A 15,173-nucleotide genomic window follows, 5' to 3' on the forward strand; every position below is an offset into this window, starting at 1 on the left:
ATGGATTTAATGAATCCAGTGTGACGTCCGATGCTCGACGGATTTTTTATTGTGCTCATTGATGCTATCCTGCTATATTCCAAGACTAGAGAGTAACACGAAGACCACCTTTGATACATTTTGGGAGTATTGAGGTGGAAACAATTTTATGCCAAGTTCTCAAAGTGTATGTTTTGGTTATGATAGGTCCAGTTCCTATGACATCTCGTTAACTAAGACGGGATTTTGATCAATCCAACTAAGATTGAGGTCATGATGAAGTGGGAGGTTCTTAAATCTCCCTCGGAGAGCAGGAGATTCTTAGGTTTGGCTGGATACTATAACAGATTCATCCAAGAATTCTCCAAGATCGTATTACCCCTCACTCTTCTGACGAGGAAGGGAGTGGATTTCCAATTGGACCGTGAGCAGTAGGTTGCTTTTTAGACGTTGCGACAAAGGTTATGTGAGTCCCCAGTGTTAACCCATCTAGAGGATGTCGACGATTTGGTGGTAGTTTGAGATGCATCCATCACTGGCTTGGTAGTGGTCCGTATGTAAAAGGGGTGAGTGATGGCTTATGTTTCGCAGTAGATGAAGCCACATGAGGTTTGGTATCCCACTCGTGACCTGGAGTTAAGGGAAGTGTTGTTTTCCTTAAACATTTGGAAACATTACCTATGAGAACAAAGATACGATGCGTAGGGACAAGGCTTGAAAACTCAAACCTTGAGTTATTGCTTAAGATCAATGTCTACTTATAATTATATGTTCCAGTTTAGTCTTGCAAGACCAGTCGAAACTGAATAGATAAATCAAAAAAGTACTTCAAGTATTAAATATGGAACTATGAGTATAATCAAAGTGAAGACTATAAATGAACAATGAGAATGTTTGAAAGAGTTTGATTTGAGAGAAAAGTGAAAGTGAAGTAAATTCGAAAAAGACTATCTTTGGAGCAAAAATCTGTCATATTTTCTTGTCATTATACACTCCTTATATAGGAAAAGGAGTTACATCATACATACCAAAATTCATACAAAGGACTGGATAAACAAAGTTACATCTAACACTTTTATTATCCCATTTGTCAAAATAACCTAGTCCTAGGTAAGGTTACATAAAATAAAAGACAAGAATAATTAATGTAGACGGATTCAAAATCTTGGAACATCTCTTCACTTCGAACCACAAAAGTTCACTTCTTACTTTAATCACCATCTCGGACCATGACGATTTCGGACATAAGCTTAACTTTGGAACAACAATGATAAGAGATTGCTAGAGGTTCACTTTAACCTTATAACAATCTCCCCTAACTGAAGTTAGCAATCTAGTGAACTTAGTTCCATTCTTCCTTGATGAACACATACGCCCGGTACAACAAATCACTGACTTCAATGTACCACTGCAGTTGAGTTATGAACTCGGCTTTTGCATGTTCTGGTTCCTCAGATTTGGATGCACAATTGATGAAATTCCGAAGCGCCTTGTTGGGAACTAAATGTTTATCATGGACTCAGAAGAAGGACTTCTTTTTGGTTGTTCTCTAAAGATACACGAACCCTAAGTGTGGTTCGTCAATTGGTCCCTCTGCCAGTATTTCAACTTCTGGCAGCTTGAATTCAATCTTGGCTAAGTAATTCTCAGTTCCGAACAGATGAGCCAACTCAAAATCAAAATGGCAAAATTCAGCAAGGTAATCTTTGAGAAAGCCCAGGGCAACATGGTAAGCTCCCATGCTAAGATCATCGACTTGGTGCATTTTGAAGTATGTTGCAATGGTCACGATATTGTTTGGATTACATGCTGGGAAGTCGGTGTTAGCAATGGTCTTTTGTGTTGTTTTGTTTTGGAAGATGTGGTATCAGAACAACACACAATTCATCTCGAACTTTGTTAACAGTTTCCTTCCGAACCGGGAAATCTTGGTGATCCTTCTTCGATACTATACTTCTCTTTGAGGAAGTGTGTTTTTGGAATAAAAGGTCTTCAATCTTTATCGTCCAGTTCTGATGATCATCTGTGGATCATCTTCTGGGTGGAGATGTACGTACTTTGTGTAGAATTTTTTGTAAGGAGAGAGATATAGATCAATCTGGTCTGAATCATTGTTGGGGAGATCATAACACATAAACGGTAATATATCCAGATCTTGTATGATCCCTTTACAATAGAGAGGAAAGAGTCCTAACATTGGATGAGGATCATCATTAAGGCTTGAATTCGGATGCTTTCCTTATGGGCTACGACCAACCATATTTGTGTTTTGGAGCGGGTTCAGAGTGATGGACTTCTGAGACGGGATTTATGTCTTTGTCTTGAGGGGGCTTGATTGCAGAGACAATGACATGTATGTTCTCATCAATAGAAAATTTCAGAGGAGAGGAAACCAAAGTCTCTTCTGGTAAATCGCCAGGCTTCCTTAGAATACAATGTTCATCAATGGGAGCAATTTTAGGAGAAGGAATTAGAGGTAGCATTGATGAGGTGGCTTGGAAGGCGTCTAATGTCAACTTTGTGTTGGCCTTTTCCATTTCTCTACTTATTTGAAAAAAAGCAGCCATGGTAGATGGCCATGAGACTGCGTACCAAATTGTTTGCTCTTCCTCGGAGAGCACCTTGGCTGAGAGCTTTTTATGAGCTGGGAGCCCTATGATGGCATTAACAATGTACTTGTCATCATCATCATAATCATCATCATCATCATCATTTGGAGAACCTGAAAGAACTTGAAGTGAATCATCAGAGTCTTCATCTCGGAGTCGGAACTCCAAAACGGGTTTCGAGGGTTGATTTCTCTAATTGGGTTCTTTTCCCTCTCTTGCAGCAGATGGCCCAAAAACTGGTGCAAGCAACATGGAGGATTGGAGGTTCGAGAATTTGTCAAATACTTTCTGAAAGATCTTGTTCATCAAAAGAGTCAGAGCATCATAAGCTTCAGCTGTGTGAGCATGAGCTTTAAAGAATCAAAGAGGTGGCCCAGAATTGAAAGCATCTCATCGAATTTATGATTCGAAACATCCACAATGTTCTAGGATACTCGAAGAATATTGATAAGCACTTGTTGGATGATGAGGTTCATTTCATCTTTCTTTCGGATCTCTTTCTCAAGATGTTGGATCTGTTTGTCATGGCGAACGTGGGTCTGCTTAATGAGTTTGTTGCTAGGGCCTATCAGATCATCATGAACTTTCAACATTTTGGTGATGGTATCGAGGTAGTTATTGATAGAAGAATCACATTTTTGTTTAACTTCCTCGATAGTGTGTTTGAGCCTGAGCGAAATAAGTTAAGCAAGCTGATCATCCCGTTATGCAGGTGTGGGTCCAGACTTGATGGTTTCGGATATAGAGTTGAAGATTGCATCAAGCTTAGAATCGAGTCCAGAGACTTTTTCATCAATCTTGGCATTTAGTCCGGCCACTGAAGTTTCAAGGGATTCGACCTTCTTTACAACATCAAAGACATTGCCTGGGTGTTCCAGTAGGGCAAAAGGATCTCCAAAGTTACCAGCTGATGATCTTGTGTCCGAGGTGGAGGTATGAGACTTGGCTTTATGTGCTTGTTGATTTACAGGTGGTTCGGAAGGACCAGTGCGAGTGTCTTTGGTTGTATCATCTATCTTGGGAAGAGTACTTTTTGTGCCATCTAATATATTTACATGATCTTGATCATCAATCTTGATTTCTTCATCGACCGGTTCGGAAGAACAAGAGGAGAGCCCAAAATTATAAGCTTGTCTTGAAGAAGATAGCTTGGAAAGGAGATAAAGTGAGGATAATCGAGGTTGAGTAGTAATGGAGGAGCTATTATCATTAAACAAGACTTCATCTGATCTTTCTTCATCAGGATCTGGGTGTAGAGCGTCATGGTGGGATTCCTTTGCGTTTCTTCTGAGGCAAACTCCAAATCTAAGATTTCATCGTTGGCAGCAACAAAGGGCATGTTGCTTTGAATGGACCTATTCCTCATCGAAATGAGAGTTGCTTCGACTTAAGTTCTGATGAGTACAGGATGCCACAAATTAGTACTATCAACATAATCTTCCTACAAGGGATCATTAGCTCCCGGACGTCCTATACCCTTGCCAGGTATCATACCAGTTAAGGCTTCTAAGGTAGGGGACCGCTCCTGCTTCGGAAAGCTTAGGTGTTCAAGATAGGCATCTCGTATCGTGCTTGTGAAGAAAGAAATGGGATTTTCGGGTTGACACGTGGGTTTGTTCTTGGGGCAAGGAACTTTTTTCAAGACCAACATCACCTTGTTGGGAAGGTGAGGGTGGATTTTGTGCAGACTCTCCGAAGGTGTGTACTTGTGATTTTGAAACTCCGAGGGGTACCTTGGTAGAGTGGGTAGAAGGGGTGAGCGGATGGCCAAAATGATCTAGAATATCTTGGATTCCTTCTTGTTGAGAGGAGGAACCCACTTTGATTCTCTTTTTTGCCCTGGGTTTAATGGGAGATGATTTCCTTTTGGCAGATTTCTTCCTCTTCCCTTCAGTGGGATCATGCTTAGCCATATCCGGAATGGGCTCAACAGAGACCAGGTTAGAATGTGTAGGGCTATACATAATCGATGACTCTAGATGTTGTCTCAAGTGAATGGAATTAGATGGTGTTTTAGCTCGGATATGTGCAGGAATACATCTAGTGGGTCCAAATGGAGTTTGGTCAGGCAGACAATAAGATTGAATAGCTTTGAAAGATAGAAATACCTCTTTTGTAATTATGTCAATAGGGATTGGTTCTTTCCTTTCACGATAAAGTTATTGAATTGTCAGAGCCTAGAATCTCGAACTCGATATCTCAAGTGATTTGCGATTGATGAAGAACTTTTGAAAATCTTGCCATAACACTTTTGTGAGATCCACTACATTGTTCTTCCTTGAGAAGATGTTGTACACAACATACAACTAGTCTTTGTTGAGAGAGTCTGTTCCTCCTTGTTTTCCATATAGTCCTCTAAGAATGAAGTGCATGAGGACTATCTAAAGACCATAAAAAACAGATTTCTTGAAGTTCTTTGCCTTATACTCTTCTACGTACTCAATTTGATTTAGAAACGAATACAACTCTTCAGTTGTGGGTTATTGAACTTTGAAGTTTTCTAGGTTTTCGGGAATGCCAAACACCTTCTAGAATTTAGTTTTGTGAACAGGCACAATATGATCGGCAATGATTTTAGTTTCTAAAACATCATTCTCGATCCTTATTCGCTCAAACGTAGTTTGGAGAAGACGAAGAGGAATCGGTACGTCAGGAATTTTGGTGAGTGGTACTGTGATAGGATGATGAGCAATGAACTTGATCATGATCCGTATAAACTCATCGTAGTCCATGGGGTCTAGACAAAATAATTGAGTCGTATCCCTAAGTAATGGTTCGGTTGACATCGAGGAAGAAGACCCTTTGGAAGATTTCTTTTTAGGGGGAGTTTTCGTAAATTTGGGAACAGGTTGAGAAGACACAGATGCAAAGAGAGAAGAGTAAGAATGAGGTTTAAGTGAGCATAACGGGTACAAGTGAGTTTGGGTTACTTTTATAGGTTTAGAATGAATGGGTCGGTTTAGAAAAGTAATGATTAAACCTAGATTTGGAAATGGATCGCCTTAGATGTGTTACCAATTGTGGGTTGAGTTGACCTGCAAAGACTAAAGTGACCAATAACGGTTAGTGTAAAATGGGAACCGTCACATGACTGATGGGATGTTTGCCTTTTTAGGGACATGTGCAAAAGGTGTGGATTTATAGGGAAAGTGATAGTCATCATTAAGAAAAAGTAACCATTTGAATTGTTTAAGAAAAACGTTTTCGGAGCAAAATGATGAAAACCATTTTAAATTCCATTAAAAAAATATTGATTTCGGAGCTTAAGGTTCCGAGGTGAAACAAATATTTAACCAGAAGATGTCATGATAAGTTTGTGAAATGGTCTCAGAACATGAAAAGGTTTGAGATGAATTTTATTAAGCGATCTCGGAACACAAAGGTCCGAGATGAGTAGACATAAGATACTTCCAAGTTCTTAATTAAAAGTTCTTGTACATAATATAGAGTATGATATTACACCGACTAAGACTGAATATCAGAGGTAAAAGATAAGAAGATCTTAATGGACTTATGTTAAGCAAATTGTGAGACTCCGAGATGAGAATGATTCGATCTCGGATAGAGAATTAGATGAAAATTAAATACCGTTCTGGATTTGATTTTAGAGATGATTGTCTTGTGATATTTATAAAGTAAGTTCTGGGGTGAGATCAATACCAATGTGACTATATTGGTCATGAACTCCATATGTCAAAGTGAGCCATATGACTTAGAAGTACACGTAAAATGACCCAATTTATTCTGAGAGGTGACAGTTCCGAGATGGGTTAAAATTTTAACACCAAAACTTTTTACTTTCTGATGTTTCCATCAAAGAGTGCAAAACTTTTGAAAGAATTGAGGATCATGCATCATCATATCCATGTTGTTCAGAAAACCATTGAATTTGATTTAGTCTAATTCCTTTGTAAAGACATCAGCAATCTAATCGTCAGATGGAACAAAAATAAGTTCGATATTACCATTTAAAGCATGATCTTTAATGAAATGGTACCATATGCTGATGTGTTTCGTCATAGAGTGCTGAATTGGATTGTGTGAAATGGCAATGGTACTTTGTGAGTGGGAATAAATTGATATTTTTTGAAGCTAGTAACCACAGTCTAGGAGCCGTTATTTCATACAAAGAACTTGAGATGCGCAGCTAGAAACAACAATGTATTCCGCTTCATCTATTAAGAGTGCAATGTAGTTCTTTTTCTTCTATAAGCAGCTAACCAAACGACTACCCAAAACTTGACAGTCACAAGATGTGCTTTTTCTATCCAGTTGAAGACCACCATAGTTTGAATCGGAATATGCTTGAAACTTGAAACTTTCATTTGCTAGGTACCAGATTTCGAGACTCTTTGTACCTTTGAGGTCTCGAAATATTTGCTTAACGGCCAAGAGATGAGACATTTTTGGATTAACTTGAAATATGGAACATAAGCATGTTGAAAACATGATGTTCGGACGACTTGCTGTAAGATAAAGTACTGATGAAATCATGCCTCTGTACTTCTTTTCATCAACAACATCACCTGAAGGGTCCAAAAATATTGTGTCCGAAACCCATGGGTACCTTGGTCGAGGCACAAGTGTCCAGTGACTATTTATTGAGGAGTTCCAAGATGTACTTTTCTTTGAGAATGAAAATTCCTCAATTGGTTTGTTTAATTTGAAGACCGAGAAAAAATATCAATTCACGATTCATACTCTGTTGAAAACGATTGATCATTAGCTTAACAAAGTAAGCTACCATTGACGAATCTATAAATCCAAAAATGATATCGTCAACATAAATCTAGACAAGCATGAGATGTTTTCTATTTGACCTTCAGAACAAGGTAGGATCGAGAATACCTCTTTGAAAACCAGATTGCTTAAGGAAGTCAGTGAGAGTCTTCTATCAAGCGCGAGGAGCTTGCTTGAGGCCATAAATAGGTTTTCAGAGTTTGTAGCAGTAGTTTAGATATGAGAGATGGACAAAACCGGGAGGCTGTTGGAGATACACTTCCGTATCTAGTTCACCATTTAGAAAAGCACTTTTGACATCTATTTAGTAAACCTTAAATCCTTAGTGAGCAACATAAGAAAGAAAGATTCTCAAGGTTTCCAGACGAGCAACCAAAGAAAAGGTCTCGTTGTAATCAAGTCCTTCAATCTGGGTGAATTCTTTGGTTAGAAATCTTCCTTTTTTTCAAATAGTAGCTCTTGCGTCGTCTAGTTTGTTCCGAAACACCCATCTAGTACCAATAATGGGATGATTATAAGGAGGAGAGAAGAGAGTCCAAACATCATTTCTGTTGAATTTTGCCAATTCTTCATGCATGACTGCAATCCAATTAGCATGTTCTTATGGTTCTTTGATGGATTTGGGTTCAACCATTGTGATAAATGCTGAAAAATGACATTCATTTTGAACACTTGTGGTAGAAAGAGTTTGTAAAGCAGCGCTTGGATTTCCGAGAACTTGGTTTGGAGGATGATCCTTGGTCCATATATGTAATCTTGGGAGCTCTGGCGGAAGTCACCTTTATTTCCCAAAATCTCTTATATGGAGAACGTTTAGTATGGAGACTATCAATCACATTATTACTTACTTTCAGCGGGTCTTGTTAGAAGACTACTTACTTACTTTTAGCGGGTCTCTTTAGAAGACCACTTACTTACTTTCAGCGGGTCTCGTTAGAAGACACTTTCAGCGGGTCTCGTTACAAGACTACTTACTTACTTTCATTCGGGTCTCGGCATAAGACTCCTTTTATACTAGTAGAAAATATGGGATTTTCTAGGAAGTTCAAATGTTTAAAAATACTTACAAACATTTTCATTGATACTTATACAAACAATGACATTAAATACTTATGAACTCATCAGCTTAAATGATGATCTACGCTTTCAAAATAGCTTGTATTCTCAGGTCCTAGTAGATAGGTATGATGACCAGGTTTTGAGAAGACGGAGCAGTCAAGACTCGTCTTTTGTTTTGATTACGTATTTTCATGTCTTTTTCTATGAAAGAACTCACATGTATTAAAATCTTACTATTAATGCAACGGATGATGTTGTTGCTTGTTTACTACTTTGCATTGTTATGATACTGTACATGACGTCCTCCACCCCAGTACGTTTCCGCCATTCCTGTTTTGGGGTGTGACATATTGCTTGGAAGAGAGATGCCATAATCCGAGCTATAAAATATTTGAAGGTAGGTGAATGATGATTCACCAATTTCCACCAAGATAAATGGAATGTATTATTAGGTTTTAATTGGTTTTGAAACTCCTAGATTCTTTTGAGATTCATTGAACTTTTCAATGGCATGTTTCAATCTCGAGTATGCCTTTCAAGTTTTATGACTGGGATGCTGGGGATCACAAAACAAGGTGTGAAGTGACCATGCAAATATACTTGGTATCCTTAATATTTACCCCTCAATATATGTGCCAGTTAACTACACATGATCTACCGATACTATGATAAATATTAAGTTACCCTTTGCCTACCTTGTTAAATGCGGGTTAGTGTGCCGGTTAACCACACACGCTCCACTAACGGCTTAAACAAAGTTCAAAGTGTAATTTCATGGATTAGCACCTTATTCACATTTTCCTAAGTAACTAAGATTAGGAATTTATAAATGTTTAGTTTTTTTAATATTTGTCATTATTACTTTTAATGAAGGGAGAATTATAGTCCCTATCCTACCCGTTCGGCTAATGACCCTCTACCGATCAAGGAAGAGTTGGGTGAGACTGGACACCCATTAAAATGCCATTTTATAGGCAGTAACCTTATACCCCCCCCCCCATTTTATAGACCGGCTTCGTGAATGAGGCTTACTAATGGTAAGACAACTTTTTGTTCTTATACATATATAAATATTATTAAACTTATAATATTATAAACTATAAGGGTTGAATTTTAAGTTTTTTAAAATTCTAGGGATTGGAACTAAAGTTTTAATTGTGTCTTTACATGTTCCAAAACATGAGGGCAAGTTTTGTAAACATCCAAAACTTTTCATTTCTCATAACATATGAGTTAAAGGCTTATTAAAATGAGTGAATTTTTATCTTATGTAACCATTATGTTCTTTTAATGGATTTAATGACTTGTGACTTTTGGTTATCCATAACTTGAGCAAAAGTTATGGACTCCATTAAAACAAATAATGATCAAGAATTAAACTACCAAGAAGGTTACAAATAATTCCTACGATCATCTAAGATCATAAGTTCAAGAACATGCATGTCAACAATTTCAAGAATCATAAAATTAACCATATAAAACTTGAAAATTTGATAACAACTCTGAAATTGGTTTACCATAATCATTACAATATCAAAAAACAGTTTTTTTTAAGTCCAAAACAGTTTAAGATAACGATTCTAGACCAATTCCAACACCAAAACTCGAAGATATGTAGCCAGGGGGTCCGACTCGCCAAGTTCATGAACCAACTCGACGAGTTGGTTGCATTTTGCCTTTGTCTCGTCGAGTCCATTAGTGAACTCGGTGAGTCCACTGTACAGACAGCAATATAACTTCGATTTTCAGCAATTACATCAAGTATATAAGAAAACAAGCCTAAGCTCCTATGGTGTACATGCAACCCTATAAACCTTTGATCTATGTTTTCTCTATTATACATGCAAATATTAAATAGTCCAAGGTTTCACACTAACTAGCATATTATGAAGAACCTATACTACAAAGTTATAGTTAGATGACATACCTTTTGATGTAGCTTGATGTCTTTAGGCTTTAAGAGCTTAGCCCCAATAGCATGGAAGCCTCAAGTGGAATCACAAATCACCTAAACACCTTGGAAGAACTTGAGAGAATATGTATGCATACTAAAATTGGCCCACTCTTATGTCCTCACACACAAGTGCCATTTCTTGTGCCAAAGGCCTCATTATATAGTTTGGAGGATTAGGGTAACATTCATGTAAACCCTAAAACCCATGACCTTTCATTTCATAGGATCCGTAGGTTAAAACTCCATGGACTATCCATGATAGCTTAGCCTTGATGGGTTTTGAGCATTCTAACACTTCCTAAGTGTACATGCAACCCTAATAACCTTGGATCTATGTTTGTCTAATTTGTCATGCAAAGTTGAATTCCAAGGTTATATCCTATCTAGCATACATGGGGAACAATTTTAACATAAAGTATAGATAGAATAACTTACCTTGTTGTTGCTTGTGTTCCTTGAAACCTTGTGAGCCTAGCACCTCAAGTGGTGATGCCTCAAATGCTTCACACAACACCAAATGCTCTTGGAAGAACTTATGAGAGAATACACACTCTTCAAAATCGGCCAAGCCCCCTTATTACTTAGTGTAACCGATTTGGGAGGAGATCATATTCCTTATATAGTGTTGACACATCTAGGGTTAAACCCTAATGTGTCATGACTCTTCATTTCCATGACCCATGGGTTTGTAACTCCCATGGAGCATCCATGGAGCATCCTATGGGTGGAACCCAACTTGATGATCCATGGAGCCTTTTAGCCCACTATACAAGATATGGATGATTTACTTAATCAACCCATATATTTAATTAGTTATCTTTTGATCACTTAATTAATTCTAAATTAATTCTTTGATCAAACTAATCAAATAATATTATTAATATATTAGAACTTATAATATATTAATAATCTCCAAGTGTTATTTCTCTCATTTAGTTTATCCAATTGCATGGTGCCATGCAACCCAAATGGACCATGCCGGGTCGGGTCAAGTACATACCAGAAATAGTTATGGACTTAGACACCTTATCCAACAGTCTCCCACTTGGATAAGTCTAGTAACTATTACTACAAGTATGATTTCAGGAACCGATCGGCAATCGTAGCTCTTTACAAGGTTTCTCGAAACTTGAGAAGATGATGGTATGCCATTTAAGATAAGTGATCATATAATCCTCTGTTCTAGATATCAGTCGGACAAATACATGGAACAATGTCTTACTTATTGTCCAAAATTTGTTTCCCGATTTCCGATTTGTTTGACAAAGAACTTTATTGAACACATCAATCTAGTTCTGACCGGGCCCGGTACATAGGTCAAAACAAAATCATCGAGGGGCCTAGATATCAGCTTCTAATCCAAGAAGGAACAGATAAACTTCGACTCATATGTTTGTTCTACTACTTATTGAATTACACATAAGAGCACGAATTTATAACATCGAGTTACCAATGCGTTTTTCGTACAATTAATGCATAACCAACTCGTAAGTAACAAATCATATCTCTAGGTTTAAAGACTTATATGATATTACCGTCTCACGATCACTCGAGATAGAATTCCATGAAGTGATTCCAGTGAGCGTGGGTTGAGTCCAATGCTCAGAACTTATGAGCACTCATGATTGTTGTAGCCTTGTCCCAGACCTCTACAATCAAACATGACAGTCTTGATTCATACCTACTTCCGACAAATGACCGACTGTGGAGGTTTGAATAATATGTTATACCAAACAAAATTATTCTGGAAGTCAAAACATGCAAAAGAAATATAGTAAACGATCGACAAGAGATAGCAACACTTTACTCATAAATAAACACTTTTATTCATCATCAAATGTCAATTACACTTTACAAATTTCAAGATTATCTAACTACTAAATCTAATATCATCCTTCAGCCCTATGCTCCGAGCATGCTGGAGATGCTTAACCCGAGTCAGTCCCTTCGTAAGGGGATCTGCCGGATTCTCATCTGATGATACCCTCTTTGCCACGAGGAGTCCTTCTTCGATCCGATGTCTGATGAAATGATATTTTCTGTCAATGTGTCTGGATCTCCCGTAATCCCTTGGTTCCTTGGCTAAGGCAACAGCACTTTCACTATCACAGAAAATTTCCATCGGCTCTTTAATAGCTGGTACAACTCCAAGGTCTCCAATGAAGTTCCTCAGCCATAACGCCTCCTTTGCTGCTTCGCTAGCTGCAATATACTCTGATTCACAAGTAGAATCAGCCACTGTCTCTTGCTTGGAACTCTTCCAAGAAATTGCTCCTCCATTTAGGGTAAAGACCCAGCCCGACTGAGAGCGGAAGTTATCCCTATCAGTCTGGAAGCTAGCATCACTATACCCTACAACTCTCAAGTCATCACTTCCACCGAGGGTAAGGACCTAGTCCTTAGTCCTTCGTAGGTACTTGAGAATATTCTTTACCGCAATCCAGTGTGCCTTGCCAGGGTTCCCCTGAAACCTGCTAACCATGCTCAAGGCAAAGGCTACATCAGGTCGAGTACACGTCATAGCATACATGATCGAACCTACAGCCGAAGCATAAGGTAATCGACTCATTTCTGCTATCTCAGCCTCAGTGCTAGGGCTTTGTGTCTTACTCAGCTTGGCGCTACTCTGGATGGGCAACTCTCCTTTCTTGGAGTTTTGCATTCTGAATCTCTTCAGAATCTTCTCCAAGTAGGTACTTTGACTAAGTCCAATTAGTCTTTTACTCCGATCTCTCAAGATTCTTATCCCCAAAATATAGGCAGCTTCACCAAGGTCCTTCATAGCGAAACACTTTCCAAGCCAGGACTTTACTTCCTGCAGGGTTGGAATGTCGTTTCCTATGAGTAGTATGTCATCCACATACAATACCAAAAAGCTAACTATACTCCCACTAGCCTTGACATATATACAAGATTCATCTTCACTCCTAGAAAAGCCAAATTCCTTGACCTTTTCATCAAAGCAAAGATTCCATCTGCGAGGTGCTTGCTTTAATCCATAAATGGATTTCTCAAGCTTACACACTCTATTAGGGTACTCGTTACTGACAAAACCCTCTGGCTGACTCAAGTAAACATCTTCAGCCAACTTTCCATTAAGGAAAGCGGTTTTGACATCCATTTGCCAAATTTCATAGTCATGAAAAGCGGCTATGGCTAACAGAACCCGAATAGACTTAATCTTGGCTACCGGAGAAAAGGTCTCATCATAGTCCACTCCAGGAATTTGAGAGAAGCCCTTAGCAACCAGTCTAGCCTTATAAGTGTGTACTTTACCATCCATGTTGGTCTTCTTCTTGAAAACCCATTTGCACCCTACAGTCTTTCGACCTGGTACATTCTCAACCAAGTTCCAAACTTGATTGTCATACATGGATTGTATCTCGCTATCCATAGCCTCTTTCCATTTGGCAGACTCGGGGCCTGCCATGGCTTCCTCGTAGCTGTTAGGGTCATCTTGACTTACCAGTGTCTCATCACTAATAAGTGTCTCACCTTCTGCAGTAATATGGAATCCATAGTAATGCTCAGGTGCACTCCTAACTCTCGTGGAACGCCTCAGAGGTACAGATTAGTCAATTGGCTCAACAGGAGTTTGCTCCTCAAGTTGAGGGCTAGAGTTTGAAGTTCCTTCACCACTTGATTCTTGAATTTCTTCAAGATCAACTTGCCTCCCACTGTCTCCTTGGCTTATAAACTCTCTTTCTCGAAAGACTCCTCTTCTTGCTACAAAGACCACGTTGTCACTAGGTCTGTAGAAGAGGTAACCAAAGGAATGCTGTGGGTAGCCGATGAAAATACACCTCTCGCTTCGGGGTTCGAGCTTATCATGAGTCTCGCGTCTCACGAAAGCCTCGCAGCCCCAAATCTTGATGTGGTCTAGTTTAGGTACTTTACCAGTCCACATCTCGTGAGGAGTTTTGGAAACTTTCTTTGTAGGGACTAGATTAAGGATATGGGCGGCAGTCTCTAAGGCATACCCCCAGAATGAGATTGGTAGCGAAGCTCGACTCATCATGGAACGAACCATGTCCAACAAGGTTCGATTACGCCTCTCAGCCACACCATTCAACTGCGGTGTCCTGGGAGGTGTCAATTGTGAGATAATCCCACATTCCTTTAGATAGTCGAGGAACTCTGAACTAAGATACTCACCACCTCGATCGGATCGAAGCATCTTAATGTTCCTGCCCAATTGATTCTCGACTTCCTGTTTAAATTCCTTCAACTTCTCGAAAGTCTCTGACTTATGCTTGATTAAGTAGACATATCCATATCTACTGTAATCATCGGTAAAAGTCAAATAATAACGATTAGCATCCCTTGTGGCATGTTTGAATGGTCCACACACATCCGTGTGTATAAGGTCCAACAAACCTTCACCCCTTTCACATGATCCTGTGAAGGGTGACTTTGTCATTTTTCCAAGTAAGCATGATTCGCAACTATCATTTGACTTTAGGTCAAACGACTCCAAGACTCCATCCTTTTGGAGTTGGCCTATGCGTTTCTTGCTTATATGTCCAAGACGACAATGCCATAACGATGCTTTATCCAAGTTATTATTATTAGTAGAATCAATACACAAGACATTATTTCCTAAGTTATCTACAATAGATACAGCTTCATACACACCATCACAAGGTAATGCTTTAAAATAAAGTACATTATTAAAGAAAGCATTAATCGAACCAACTTCATTATCAAACGAAAAGGTGAAACCTTGTTTGTACAATGCATGAAAGGAAATAATATTTCTTGCCATTTCTGGCGAATAACAACATTTATTCAAATCTAAATTTAACCCACTACTTAGCGATAAAGTATAAACT

This window comes from Lactuca saligna, chromosome 7, assembly GCF_052625555.1.
Source record: "Lactuca saligna cultivar CGN05327 chromosome 7, ASM5262555v1, whole genome shotgun sequence".
In the NCBI taxonomy this organism is placed as follows: Eukaryota; Viridiplantae; Streptophyta; class Magnoliopsida; order Asterales; family Asteraceae; genus Lactuca; species Lactuca saligna.